We start from the raw sequence: 13,929 nt of genomic DNA on the forward strand, positions 1-13,929 counted from the left end.
AATAGGATAGAAGCAAAAATATCTAGAGAGAGGGGAAGATAGTACTCGAAACACAAAGAGATTGTCCCAACCACGTTCCGTATTGCGTTGGGGTGAAGCTGGTCTATAGTGACATTAAAGTGGGAAAGAATCTCCACTACTAGAGGATGAAGAGAGAGCTGGAGGCCAGCCACAAGGTGCTCCTCAAAGATCATGACTTCTTCGTGATCATGCTCCCAGGGATAGTCGCTAGAGGTAAGACTGTAGATAAGATCCCCGGGGAGGTTAAAGTAAGAAACTAGAGCTTGGAGCCTTTCCATCATCATGGTGGAAGGGTCGAAGGTGTCCGGTTCCCGCCCTCAGGAAGTAGAAGCCTGATTCCCAGAGGCTTCTCGAGCCTCCACATATTGACCCTCAGGAAGCCCCCAAGCTCCCCCTGAGCTTAAAGGGATGTCATCTTGATTATCGTCCCGGGGGAAGACACCGCCGTGTGGGTACCAAGACATGGTTGATGGAACAGAAGACTCACTAGGAAGAAACTAAAACCGGAAGAACGGTGTGAGCAAAAGAAGAGCTCGAACAACTAGACAAAGGCACGACCTCAAATCCAAAAGCAGGGCAAGTTGGTGTAAAAGAAATGAGGCCTGGGCCCCCCTCTATTTATAGCCTCAGTACTCGAAGACCAACGGCTCAGATTAAGGCAAATCCAACGATTCGCAATCAACCTGGTCACACGTCTTCCAGGACTGAAGTAACGCCGGCTGCACGTCTTCCAAAACTGAAAGCCGCTTGGCGCACTTTTTGGTGCCCAAGAAATCCAAAAATCGCCTGACATCCGCGCATGTATTTAATGCAGCCAATCAACCCAGTTTGAATTATGGGTCAAATCAACCCGTCACTTTATGAACTCCTCGCGCTAAGTAAGACCCTTAGCCCGAGGAGGGGGGGGGGGGAATTGATGGAGGGTGACTTGACCCGACCTCCTGAGCAGGTGACAGGTGGACTTGATTCGACATAAGTGAAAACACAGCGTGACAGCCTGGCCACTTGGTGCAGCGAGCTCGCTACATGACAACTAACTATGGAACAAGTTCGCTACGACACGAGCTCGAACACGTCGGTATGACAAAGGGGACACTCCAAGCTAAGTTTATCCCAGCTCGCAAGCTAGGACAATCAGCTTGCTCCAATCCTTAGGCAAAAGGGCCGTCTCAAGGACCTGACGGATTCACCTCGGGACGCCTCCAGTAGCTCGCTACAAGGCAACTCGCTATTAAGTGATGCGGCATTTTCAGGAAGCTTCTTATCTAGCAAGATCGTACCTGCCAGACTGCACCCACATCTTCTGACTGACAGCGCAATCTCTACCAGCACCAACGGTCTGCACCCACGTCTCTCGACAGGTGGCGGTGTGTCTGTCCTTTCTGGGTCATGCCTTTCACTTGATTGGGTAGTAACCTATAACGGTTACCTGTGCAGCCCTGGCGAATAACGACTGCGATAGAGGGCCAGAGACGGTTACGTCCGATTTAACATGGCATCAGTATAAAAGGACCCCGATCCCCAAGGAGCAAAGGTATTGAAATTGCGCCATCTGCACTCTTAGCTCTCTCTTTGCATTCTCTATGGTTCTCTCAGATTTATAACTTGAGCATCGGAGTGTTCCCGTCGGGCGAGCTCCTTGGGAATTCTTCACTTTCCTCTTCGTCTCAGGTACTGTCCGTCACCAGTTAGGAGTCAGGTTTCTGCCAGTTAAAAGTGTCTGGATCACGCAACATCAATGGGCATTTAGTAACCACAAAAGTTGACATTAAAATTATAATAAAATGACTTTTATACCATTTCTTAAACAAAGAAATAAATGATAATTTTAATCCAAAAAAGTTTCACATTGCATTCCCACTTATATATATATAAACAAGGCTAAAATCCCTAGCAAAGCATTTTCTTGGAGACCAACCCAAGACCCATTTATGGTTCGATCCTTGGCAGCCTGGTCGTATATTGGACTGTAAACAGAGACGAGCCCAAAACCTTATATAGGTTTCCTTGTCTTTTCCTTCCTTTCCCTACCTTTTCCTTTGAACCAAACATAGCCTAATTTTAATGGGTTAGTCTTAGACTTGTTCATGGGACAGGTAGCCTGATGGGCCAGCCCAGCCTTGCCTAAGCCCAATAGTTGGGCCGGGTTCGGGTTCAGGCTTAAACGTTTTCTGTTAATTTAGGACAAAGCTCAGCCCATGAACATGTCTACTTAATCTCAACTCTCCTTCACTTTGTACCATTTCACTTAAATTTATCCCGACTTTTCAAAGAGGGAATCCAGATTTACTCCTCTTGGAGTGTGCCTCACACCAACTTTAAAGAAGCGTACCTCACACCAACTTTAAAGTGCTTCCAGCTGTGTAATAGGAACATCTTCCATACTTGTATGTCATCGTTGATAGGAAGATGTTCCCAATGCATGGTTGTGATGTGCTGTGAGGTTGGTGTTAGCCTGTCTGGCTTACTCTATGAGAAGCAAATTCCATTCCTCCAAGAGGCACCCTTATCATAAATCTAAAGTTAAGAGATGAACTGATGAAGGGTCTTGTAAATTTACTATACCATGCATCCCTTCTTTGGGTATGTTATGAACAAAAAATTGTGCAATAATGAAATCTATTATACTACCCCTCCATATGAGATTTGGGGTTTTATCTCTTCATCCAAATGGGCTTGGGACATTTGGGTTGGAGAAAAAAGAATATTTTACATATTTTCTTCTTTAAACAATTATTTATACTAGTAAGTAAACCCATGCAAATGTGTGGACTTGAATAAAAATTTAGTTAGGTTTGGGTTGGCAAATTTGAGTTGGCCTCGTGTTGGTTTTGGTCCATTTGGAGACACTGATTTTCCTTCCTATGGAGCATCTATGTTTGTAAGTCTCAATCACGATATCCTACTTGTGTGGGTAGGTGTGGATAGGAGATCAAATTACAACACCAATCCTGATCTTCTACAACCTTCCTACTAATGGTAACATGTATACAAATATGGGAGATGTTCTCAATGTGCCTATGTAATGATGTGGATAGGAGATAATTACAACACATCAATCCTACCCATAGGGCACTACAGCTGTACAACAGGGACATCTTCCCTGAATGCAAATAAGGGAGATATTCTCAATGGGCGGACAGTAAAAATGTATGGGTAAGTGTGGATAGGATTATTGTGGGGGGTTTCGGATCTATTACTAACAGTAAGCTACCAAGATGTACCAACTGAGACTGGATATCTGCTCCTCACACAGGGCGCCTCACACACACATCCTACCATTCATTGGGAGCACCTCCTGTACTCATAAGTTATTATTCACCGGAGATGCTTCCACTGCACGGTAGATATGCCTGTGAGGCGCCCATGTGTAAGTAGCAGATCCCATTCCGTCCCAACTGGCAATATTGGGAACATCTCCCCATGTATAGCTGTAGTGGCATGTTGGGACATTTGTTGATAACATTGTATTGGTAGCATATCCCAGACCTTAATGTGAGCTAAAAAAGCCTTCTGGTTGGGACGCTGTTGGTAGCCTTTTGGATCTTGATACAAAAGGCTCTTAGTTCATAAATTTTATTTCTGTTCCATTGAAAGATGAAGTAGAAATCGCAATTTCATTTCTGCAGGCAGTAGTCATTGGTCTGCGACTCTGCAATCACGGCAAGTCGGCAACTACTACCAATAACCAATTTTCATTCATTCTTTCTTCCTCTTCATCATTCAGTCGTCCCCACTACAACTCACACTTGATTTGGAAGCAAAGAGTGTGAATAGAGGAGCCCAAGGTTGAAAACTCCGTACGTAGCTGCGTCTTCACCCTTGACAACAGGATTTACTGCCTTCCATTCCATTTGAATGTATAGACCGGGCACTTTCCTGTAAAATCAACTCCATTAATGGCGGTCTGCCAATCCTAGCTAGTTTGTAGCATGATCCGTTCAGTTTTGCCCATCTTAATTACATGCTGTCCCTATAGGCTATAGCAGACACCTGGGTCTAAGAGTTATAGCTCTAGGTCTAGGGTTAGTACATAATCCATTCTCTCTCGTCTCGGCTGCCATCTTGGCCAAGTATCAACCCCTCCGATTAATGTCTTACTCAGTCCCAACCAATCGGCTTTCGGCTATTACATTTACATTTACGCCCTGTTCGCTTTTCAGTAAATCCGGGTAAATGCATTAGGTGGTGGGTAACTGTTTCCCACTTGTGCATTAAATCATATTCTTTTATTTTTCATATAAATAAGACAATGGTCATTTTAATCGTAAAAATTTTATTATAAAAATGGGCATTTTTGTTCCATTCAAGTATTAACAATTTTCTCATGAATGAAAAAGTTTATTTATCAATTTAAGAGTTGGGTATCATTTAACTGGGTACCCATACCCATACCCAAAAATAAACTTTCACCGATCCTCACATAAATCTGAAAAATGAACGTGGGTTTTTTCGCCAATGAGATTTTGATTCTCGACCAACTTTTTCCCCTCTCAAAGTCCAAAAAAAGAGCATCCCCTTAGAGTTTCAACCTAAAATTTTCATTTCTTTCTTTAGGTGCCACACATCTCCAGGGTAGCACGTCCCCACAGAATTATTATGGGTCTGATTTACAAATCAATCTACAGCTTTGTTGGCTTCTCTTTAGACATGTTAATACTTTATTTCTCCGTTCAAGCTTTGGTGAATCATCTTGCAGTCGTCGATGATAGTCTTCAATCTCCATCTCCATGGTGGGTTGGCCATGTTATTAAGGCAATGAATGACAAGTTTGAAATCCCCTTCAATTGAAATGCATCCGTCATTGAAATTTATAGTTAAATTATGGGCTTTCCAAGCAGCCCAATCTTCAACTAAGCTAATGTGGTTGATCCTATTTTATAGGTTTTTAGATCAATGATTTTTCTCAAATGGTCTCTTCTGAACAATTTCCATTCACACAAAGGCACCAAAAACATAAAATTTTCATTTCAGGATTCAAATGGATTGATGTGCTGAACTTGTTATTAGCAAAAGAGAAAATTTAACTAGTCAAACTTAACATATATATAATATATAATTTGTACATATTACAAGAGAGTAGAATTAGCTAGTTCTTTTTATTTTTCTTATTTTGCCACTGTAAATAGGCCTGGCAATCGGGTCGGGTTGGGTCATCAAGTCTAATCAGGTTTTCGGGTTCAGACAGCAAAGGCTAGATAGACCCGAGCTCTAAATATACAAGTTAGAATTGGCCCAAAAATCAGATGAGTCAATTGTTCAACCGCCCAAGTCAGTTGGACTTTGACCAAGACAGGAGTTTTTTGCCAAAAATATGGGTTTAACCATCCAATTCAAATAGTTCAAATCAATGGTTTTAAAAACCAATCGGGAGGTGGAACCGTTTTTGCCTCTGGGTCGCGGGTCACTAGTTCAACTAACCGGGTCGAACGGTTTAGACCATTCTACGTATATATGTGTATAAATATATATTTTATCAATAAATAATGTATAAATATGTTTTAAATATATTATATGTATTTTTTATATTTAATTTATATTTTTAACTCAGTTTTTAAATGTTTATTTATAAAAAATATTAAAAATTGTAATTTGAAGCCAAAAAGGGGGTTTTTTGAAAAATGCCTACAATGCCTTGGGAGGAATAGATCTTGAAAAGTTACAAAAAAAAAATCACCCCCAATCGGACATTGAAGTGCAAAGTTATGGCCTCTAAAAGTTTGCATACATTGAGTGTGCAACCCGCGATCTGGTGATCGGGTCGAACGGGTCAACGGTTGAACTGGCTAGGTTGAGCAGTTCTTGACCAAGTCAATGGTTTTTGACTGTCTAACAGGTCTTGACTAAACTGGACCCGAAATCTTAGCTAGGTGATGGGTCAAGTGGTTCGACCGATCGACTGGGTCAACGAAAAGTTGAAAAGACTGGTTCAAATAATTCAATTGCCTGGATAACACCGGCTTGAAAATGTTGGTGTGAAAAGAGGTGACCCAATGGTGATCTGTAACCCAATCCAATCCATCGCAAATTCTTTTTAAATATCAAGTAGGGTCATGTTGCCTTCTAGTTCAGGTCATTAGATAGTGGATCCTAACCCACTTTTTCTAGGTTGGGTTAAGTTGGGTTCAATGGTTGGATCAACTTCATGTGAGCTCATATCAAATTCATATATGGTATAGACCTACTATAAACTCTTATATATAGTATTAGTGGAGACCTGTGCGATGTACAGACTTTGTTAAGCGAAAGTTAAATAATAGAAATACATAACAGTAGACAATTGTTTTATAATTTAATTTTTAAATCGTGAAAATTTATTTATATTTTATACACTATTTTTAATAAATTTTTGCAATACAAAAAAAAAAAACAACAATTAATTTCATCTAGGGATGCTCATCAAACTGATGAAACTGATGAAACAGATCACCCAACCAATTAATTTCATCTAGAGTAGACAATTGGTCACTTTCTAGTATTTTCGGTCAGCTTCAGTTCAAAAGTTTCCCAACCCAACCAAATCAGGTTAGTTTCGTTTTGGCCATTTGTAAACTAACCAAAATTAAATTGACTTGATTATAAATATATATTAATATTTTATATTTCAAATATAATTTTTAACACAAGAAAGTGGGAAAATTCCCATTTTTCTTACTCTAAAATATTTTATATTATAAACTTAAATTTTTAAATTTATTCTTTTAATAATATCGTTGTATTTTTTAAATGTAATTTAAGTTTTCAAGTTTAAATCTTTTGAACCAACCAACCAAACTGAAAGTCAGTCCAAATCGATACAATTATTTTGAACCCACCATAGACCATATCAATTGAACCATTTAAACCTTCACCGACCTTGATTCTGGCTCTAGTTCTATTGAAACCCGCCCTTCGGTCAAAAACTGTTGACTTGGTAAAAGACCACCTGATTTTGAGGGTTCAACAATTGATCCATTCAAACCGATCACAGGGTTACAAGTTGCATACTTAATGCATGTGCAAAATTTCGGAGGCCATAACTTTTGCACTCCAATGTTCGACTGAAGTGGTCTTTCTTTATTTTGGGTAAGTTTTCAAGATCTATGCATCCTAAGGTGTCATGGGTGCATTACCCCACTATTTTTGCTAAAAAAAAAACCCTTTTTGTCCTCAAATCGCAAATGTTAACATTTTTTTATAAACAAAAAATTTGAATTAAAAATATAATAAAATATAAAATAATACATATATTATATGTAAAACATAATTATACACTATTTATCGATAAAATATTTATTTGCACACATAAATGCATATATATATATATATATATATATATGCACATTTATATATGTATATATACATATATATTTAAATATATAGAGTGATGACGTGGAACGACCTGACTTGTTCAACCAAGATGGTTGAACCGGTGACTGCAACCCATATGCAAAAGCAGGTTGGTCTTGGGTTGGTTTTTCAAACATTGACCGATACAACTCGAGTTTGTCGGTTTTCACTAACAGTTGGTTAGTTTCGAGTGATCAACTCCCCAACCAGACCATATCAATTTGAATAGCCAAACAATTTGTAACCGAATTAAACTGCCTAGTGAAAACTCTTAATTTCAGCTAAATTGGTAGTCTAATCTCTTACAAATAACAATAGTTTAATCTCCAATAATTATTGAAAATTATAGTGAAAATACAATAAATAATTAATAAAGCTTCAATACCTCTAAGTTATTTGATCTACTTTCACTATTTCAATAATATTTAAAAATGTTCAATTATTTATGTTCTATATTCTTATTATCGAATATTATTTAATCTATTATAATTAATTTTGTCTTTGATAAATTTTTAAAGTTATTACATAAGTATGATTCAATATTAATTTTTTATATTTAAATCATTTAAAATTAGTTATTTATAATATTACTTATTTTTTTAAATTATTTATATTTTATATTCTTATTATCAATTATTATTAAATCTACTATAATTATTTTTATGTTTTTGATAAAATTTGTAAGGTTATTACATAATTTCTTTATTTAATCTGTTTTATTTTTTTAAATGATATTTAAAATATCATAAAGTTATTAATTGTTTTAATATTTAAAATTAATTATTTACAATATTACTTATTTTTTGAATTTCATAATCCATTAAATTATAAGTTATACTATTATTACATAATTTCATTATTAGTTTTGTAAAATATAAAATTATTATTAATTCAAATATTATGAAATATTTAAAACAAATTTCTACTTTTAATAAATTTTTAACTTTATTACATAATTTCGTTATTTTAACTATTTAAAATTTAGTTATGTTAAATATTTCCTAATTTAAAATATTTAGTTATTTAAATATTTAAATAAAATGTAAATATTTAAAACTTTTCATTATTTAAATTTTATTTAGTTTGAAGTTATTACATAATATTAAATATTTTGTTATATAATATTTATCTATTTTTAATATTTTGTTATTTATAATATTTAGTTATTGAATTTTTTGAATAATATTTTAAAATTTTTTATTTTATTATTTGAATAATATTTGAATTGAATATTTCATACTATTATAATTTATATTGTTAGTATATAATTTCGTTATGAATTTCATAAAAGTTTAAAATTATTAATAATATGAATATTATTAAATATATGACATTTTTTTTGTATTTTTAATAAATATTTTAACGTTACTACATAATTTAATTATATTATTTAAATAATTCTTAATTTTTTTAATTCAAACAGCCTCTCTGTTGAGGACCGGGGATGCAAGATAAAAATTTTGACAAGAGTTAATTTAAAACTCGAGGTCGGGATGGGGAGTATGATCCCTGTCCCAAACCCGTCCATTGCGATTCATACCCTAGGGTCATCCCCTAAACCTATAACACCCCCAAACACATAGATATAGTTCCATTAATTATGGTAATTGTAAATGTAGTATCCATAATTATGGAAATTATTAAAACTTTTCAATTATTTATTTAAAAAATTGGAAGTTTATAATTTAAGTTTCACTAAATTAACAAAATCACTAATTATTAATACAAAAATGTATTTAATATCAAAATTACTGAAAATATAAAAAATTAATTTATATTTATTGAAATTAATTTTCCACTAAAAAATTACTGAAATTTTTTAATTATTGTTTGATAATATCACTAAATATTAATAAATTGACAAAAATTACTGAAAATATAAAAAATTAATTTATATTTATTGAAATTAATTTTCCACTAAAAAATTACTGAAAATATCAATAACTACATATTGATAAAAATTATTGATAATTTTTAATTATTAAATTTATATTTATTAATATTTTAATTAATTGTTAATTATTTAGTAATTATTGATTTTAATAATTAATTTTCAAAAAATCTGAAATTAAATTACAAAAATCAGTAATTTTCAGCAAGTAATTATTAGTAATTACATTTTTTTATTTACCAAAATTACAAAAAAGAATATAGTTTAGTAATTAATTTAACTACCCAACTTAATTTAATTATAAGAGGTATTTTGGGAGGAATTTTAGATGAGAGAGATTGTTTAGGAGAAGTTTTAAGAGGGGGTTGAGCAGATTGGTAACATGAGAGAGAGAGATAGAGAGAGAGAGGGCTGCCACATGGCAATATAGATTAAGAGGTGTTTTAGGAAGAATTTTAGGAGAATTGGCTAAGTGATTGAGAACATGAGAGAGAGATTTGGAGAAAAGAGAAGGGGGAATGGGAGAATGAGAAGGCTGGTGACGTGGGCCCTAATCACTTTAATATATAGTATAAAAGTATAGATTAGTCTGTAAATATTAATGGCACTATCTACTTGGCTGTGTGGAAGGGCAGAAACTTTAGTTTAGCTTAGGGATGGTAATTTCCCTCGTCCTTGTCAGATATCCAATGGGGTCAAGGAATGGAGATTGCCTTGGTCAGAACGGGGACAGAGACGGGGAATGAGAGTGATACCCAACTGGGGACAAAGACAGAGATGGAGAGTGAGTAATTTTAACTTAAAATTTTTCTTAAACAAATCTTAAGCAAATTTGTTTTCTAAAAAAATAATTTTAATATAAAAATTTCAAGGGTCCGGGTCCTTAATGGAGAACTTGTCCTCTTTGAAGATCAGGGAATGGAGGGTCATTTTTAACCCTAACAGGGATTAGGATTGTGGACGAGCCAACAAGAAATTTATTTCAAAGTTGGGGTCAGGATCCCCGCTCCAAGTCACTCTGTTGTCTTTCGTAGTTAAGCTGCTTTCGAGGAGAACCCAAGGAGCGGAGCTTCATGAGAATGAAACACAATTAATCTAGGCCTTCCGGGTTTTCCATCACAGCGCTTAGAGACTATTCTGGGTTCCAGCTAGGATGAATTTTGGTCTTGTTTTCTTGTATTTGAAATTCCCACACCCAAAAGGGGGGAGGTGTTGTTTCCATTTGCATGGTTATGAAATCCTCCCATCTATTCATATGAAATTGCCTAATACCAGTCAATAGATAGAGGCACCAATTCCATTTTTTCCAATAAAAGAAAACTTCATTATTACATTTGGAGCGTCTCTGATTTAGATCTTATTACAACAATCTGCATACATGCTCTTGTGCTCATGCATTTTATTTTTTTATTTTTATTTTTTTGATAGATAACTGGAAAAGAATTCATTCAAGAAAAGAGTGAAGAACATACTGTCACAAGACTGACAGCATGGACAATACATCAACAGCATAAAACTGACCAACAAATACAAGATCTTTCCTCAAAACACCTGCTTTTGATAAGGAATCAGCCAAACTATTCACATTCCTAGGAGCCCACTGGAATGAGCAATTCAAATGGGATTGTTGATGTTTTGTTTCTCCCGGAAATCAGAATTTCCAAGGGGGTTCAACTTCTGTTGAAAGCCAAGAAATGATAACTTCACAGCCCCCTTCTATAATTAAATCCCTCCAATTGTTCTGCTGCCCATGCTTGCACTGCACAGATTCTTGAATTTTCCAGTAAATTGATAAGCATGCCTTCTACCTGGATGGGTCAAGAAGGACCCTACTAGATATGACCCTTTCTCATGAAGTCATGCCCCGTTATTCTTTAGAAGCCAAAACAAAATGTTTTCCCCTAGCTTTCACTGTTCCATCCTTTCTTCAACTTCTTTGGAGAAAGTTAACAGTATGTAGTCATTGTTAAAAAATGAGTGCAACATGAGAGGATGTAAATAAAATACTAAAAATAAGGGAAAATTCTCGATTAGTACCCTGTACTTTGGGCCTAGTGCCATTTTGGTCCCCAAACTTTAAAATGCAACAATCCAATACCCGAACTTTCAAGACGTGCCAATTTAGTACCTACCATTAGTAGCCCATCAATTATTCATATCACATGATGACATGTGCGATTTTAAACTTTTAAAATGTCAAAAATATCCTTCTAAAAACACTGTTCATTGTCTTCTACCTTGAGACTAAAACAGTGCTAAATGACCCAAATCAGATCTTGAAGAGAGACTGCTGGAGAGAGACAAGATGGGAGAGAGAGAGAGAGAGGTGAAGGGTGTTTGCAGAGATTATCGATTCCGTTCTTGATGTCTTGAAGAAGGAGGCTGAGAACTGTGACTGTCTTCAAGGATTTCAAGTTTGTCACTCTCTAGGTGGAGGAACTGGTTCTGGTATGGGTACTTTGCTCATTTCAAAGATAAGGGAAGAGTACCCTGACGGGATGATGCTCGCATTTTCTGTCTTCCCCTCCCCAAAGGTTTTCAGGTATGGTGGTTGAGCCATACAATGCAACCCTTTCTGTTCATTAGCTTGTAGAAAACACAAATGAGTGTATGGTTGTTGATAATGAAGCTTTATATGATATTTGCTTCAGGACTCTCAAGCTTACTACCACCGGCTTTTGCGATCTGAACCATTTGATCTCTACAACCATGAGTGGTGTCACCCGTTGTCTCATGTTCCTTGGGCAGCTGAACTCTGATCTGAGGAAGTTTTCATGAACCTAATTCCATTCCCCCGTCTCCACTTCTTTATGGTTGGATTTGCTCCCATGACCTCAAGTGGTTCTCAACAATATCAGGCTCTGACTGTCCCAGAGTTGACTAGCAGTTGTGGGATGCCAAAGAACATGATGTGTGCTGATGACCCTCGCCATGGACGCTATCTTACTACCTCAACTCTGTTCAGAGGTAAGATGAGCACTAAGTGGACGAGCAGTTGATCAATTTGCAAAACAAGAACTCGTCCTACTTTGTCGAGTGGATTCCAAAAATTTATACCCCTGTTTCATCTTCTTGAGGAAGAAGATAATGAACAGTGTGTTAGTTTTGAGAAGGACATTTGGATGGTTGATAAAGAAAATTAGAATGACACCTGGAGGGCATTTGTGTCTTTTTACATACCACTTAATGGTTGATTAACAGTGGGTACCGGATTGTCGCATTTCGAAAGTTTAGGTAATGGATTGTTGCGTTTTAAAGTCCGAGGACCAAATTGGCACTAGACCCAAAGTAAAGGTACTAATTGGGAATTTTCCCTAAAAATAATAAACCCCATTTCTCATCAAGAAAAAGCCAGGTAGACATAGAGCTAACACTGTACAAAAAGTCCATTCTGTTTAATGACACATCCATTGTTAAATTATGAGTGTTTAAATCATTTCTTATACTCCAACCCATGTACTTTTTGGTCAGCCCCTAGCCCTTCTAGACCCATCAACTTATAACAGATCACTTTTTACAGGTGTTGTAGATAGTCTTCTATGCATGTGACCAAACCATCTTAGTCAGGTTAATTAATAAACAACAGAAGATACGAGACATAATAATTTTGTGATAATTGACATTTGTGAATGGCATCATACAAACCCACATGTTGAGCCAAAATGAGCCAAGTTTCCAAAGATGAACCAGAAAAGTGTTGGAAGTTTCACATCAATTTAAGTACCAGTTCTCTTTTTTTTTTTTTTTTTTGAGAGAGAAAGGTAAACTTTTTATTGAAGAAAGAAAGAGTACATGAGGTGATGTACAATGGAAGATACAAACAGGTTAAAATGGCATAATTCTATCACTATACAAGTTATCCCTGTGTATTCCAGATTTAGCTAAACTATCTGCTACATGGTTTAATTCCCTAGGAATCCAGCATATGCTAATAGATAAGGATTTCAGCAGATCTCTAACCTCATCCAAATACTGAGCCAATCTCCAAGGACCTCCTTCCTTCTCCCCAAGCCACTTTACTGTATTGCTGGAGTCTCATTTGATTGCTAGGTCAGTCAAGCCTAGATCTCTTGTAATAAGAAGCCCCATTAAAGCAGCAACTATTTCAGCTGATGTGGAGTCTGCAGTCCCAATTGGTCCACTAAAAGCCCATATAGGGTATCCATCCCTGTTGTTCCCGTGCTTCCGATTTCACTTCCATCAAAGTACAGAGTCACATCTTTCTCTTCTCCTAGGCGGGGGAGGCTTTTCATTCTTGAAGGGCTGGGTGAGGAGAAAAGCACTTCCACCACATTCTGCTAAAGCACATTCATGGTAATTCCTTTAAAACTTTCTGAATTCAGCACCCACAAATTGCATGAGTAAGTTATATGAGAAAGCAGGTCTCCAAAGGTTCTAGCTTTGTTGTAAAAAATGCAATTGTTTCGTTCATCCCAAACACCCCACTAGACTGCTTGAGCCACTGTGTGCCAGTACATTCTCCCCTTTTACCTAATCCTCTCCCTTGCCATTGCCTTAAGGAATCTTCAATATGTCCCAGGAAAACCCAGCTGTAACTGACTAGGTTAAGAAAGTACAGCCAGATCTTCTACTGAGCAATCTATATATCATATTACATTTGCATTGATTAACAGTGCAATATCAAATAGAACCTTGGACTTGGGAAAAAAAAAACATAGCCAAACGGA

The 13,929-nt window shown here is 36.1% G+C and overlaps 1 pseudogene; it reads left to right on the top strand.

Moving 5' to 3' along the window:
- Nucleotides 1-9,943: 9,943 nt before the first annotated feature.
- Nucleotides 9,944-12,317, top strand: LOC148860677 (tubulin beta-1 chain pseudogene; annotated as a pseudogene).
- The last annotated feature ends 1,612 nt before the right edge of the window (nt 12,318-13,929 follow it).

This window comes from Nelumbo lutea, chromosome 4 (assembly GCF_056320005.1).
Source record: "Nelumbo lutea isolate HS-2025 chromosome 4, American lotus-T2T, whole genome shotgun sequence".
Lineage (NCBI taxonomy): Eukaryota > Viridiplantae > Streptophyta > Magnoliopsida > Proteales > Nelumbonaceae > Nelumbo > Nelumbo lutea.